Raw genomic sequence first — 2232 nt, 5'->3', positions numbered from 1 at the left:
GTCTGTACATCTGTAAATCTCTAGTCTCGTCGGGGTGAATGATGCTCGTTTGCCCCTGGTCCGCTGTATGGCCGTAATTTGCCACTGCTACTCCTTTCCCTAGTTAATATTTACTAGGCTTCGAGTGGCTGGTGGCAATGGTGGTTACAGTTGAGGCTCATTTTTGGTGCGGCCGACGACCGCGCAGTCAGAACAGGTGTGTCTGATTGTGTTGTTGTGGCTTGCTAACAACTGCTAACGGAGGCAAAATTAGTAAGAATTAGATTATTCTAACTGGATGCGGTCCGGGTGGATGCTCAATGGTGCCGTGAAGACGATTGATCGGTGATCACGCTGCCAGGGATCCACAGGTTGATGAGAGTTCAGGGTGACAATTGACAAAATTGACTAAACAGACTAAATTGACTACCCTACCTAGGCCAAATTGACAAAATAGCCTAGATTGACTTAATTCACAAAATTGACAAAACTATCCAAATGGACAGAATTGACAAAATTTACAAAAATTACAAAATTTAAAAAATTGACAAAATTAATAGAATTGACAAAATTGACAAAATTGACAAAATTGACAAAAATGATAAAATAGACATAAGGCCGGAACAAATTTCAAATCTTTCTTTTATCACTCGGAGTTGGAACGTCGCAAGGGGGGGGGGGGGGGGGGGGTTATTGAATAAATCAATGAAATCAAGAATACAATAGGTGAAAAAACTTCCACCTTCCAAAATTTGTATTTTGGTCTTTTAATCTTTCGGATATTTTAATTTTTTTGTCGAAATTTACGTCAAATACTTCAAACTTTATTTATTCCCCCCTTCGGATTTTTGGAAATTCCGAAGGGAGGGGGGGTGACAAAAGAAGAAATTGATATTTGTTCCAGCCTAATTGACAAAATGACAAATTGAAAATATTGACGTTTCAAAGTTGTCAAAATGTTTAATATCTATAGTTAATTCGATCGATTATTGTAACCTACGTTGAAGCATCGTATTTTACTCTAGCAGTTGTAATCTTACTCAATTTTTTTCAATTTATTCGCTTCCTTTACTTGAGAGGTTGAGTTATTAGAAACACACTATTAGGAATCCTTTTAAAAATTATATTCTTCATTTTTAGACCTCTTCTATTTTATTGATATAAGATCATAATGTCATTGAAACGGGATCATACAAGATATTCCAGAATTCAATCATTCAAAAAATTTGAACTAGTTTACAATTATGTTATTTATGTGAAAATTTTAATTATTTCAAAATACCTTCATCCTATACAAAATTTTGAATCCTAACTTCTTAAATTCATTTAGGATTTACTACGTTCGAAATCCTTTAATCATAACTCTGAATTTATAAAACTATCATTTATTTATTATTTTGTGTCATGTGTATCCAAATATTATTTATAGACTGTAAGAAAGGCTCTAATCCACTGTTAAGTGTATTAAATCGGGTTTTTCACTTTAGTTTTGAGTGGTGTTAAATTAACCGTTTCGCCATTATCACGGTGAATTTTTTTGGGTGTGATAAAATCGAAAAAAAAAACTGTTATGCATTAATTTAATAACCTAATGTTAGGGGAGAATGGGGTAACTTGGGCCATGGGGAAATGTGGATCACTTCACATATCTCAGCTGTGTATTGAGATAAAAATCCTACTGTCATCTTCATCGTATTGCGTGAGCATGTATTTTGTTGTTGACTAATGCACGCATCAAATACTTCTTTTCTTAAACTAGTTTGAAAATCTATTCACATGATTAAACAAGTACCCACCCATTTCATTGGTAGGAAACCTACCCAGACAACCAGAAGTCGTATATTATTTTACAGATTATATCGTATGAATGTTATTTAAACTCATTTTCGTATATCTGCACCTACCAAGTGCGGCCCATGCATATCCTTTATCGTATTTAAATGCATTGCATGTTTTTATTTCGACAATTCGTATATATGCACCTACAATGTGCGTCCTATGCATATTCTTTATCGTATTTAAATACATTGCATGATTTTATTACGACAAAACAATCCAAATCAAGAATATGTGTGCTAATGTACTTATATGGCCTCCAAAATGATACGTTTATACTGGTTTTGCTGCATTATATACAATTTGTTTACATGTATATTTGCACGTATATTTGTTTTGCAAATTTGATATACACACCAAATGGTTGTCTGGGTAAAGATCATAACAAAATGATTTAAATGTTTTCGGCGTTTTCAG

Source organism: Uranotaenia lowii, chromosome 1 (genome assembly GCF_029784155.1).
Source record: "Uranotaenia lowii strain MFRU-FL chromosome 1, ASM2978415v1, whole genome shotgun sequence".
In the NCBI taxonomy this organism is placed as follows: domain Eukaryota; kingdom Metazoa; phylum Arthropoda; class Insecta; order Diptera; family Culicidae; genus Uranotaenia; species Uranotaenia lowii.
Note: the sequence above shows the minus strand (reverse complement) of the source record.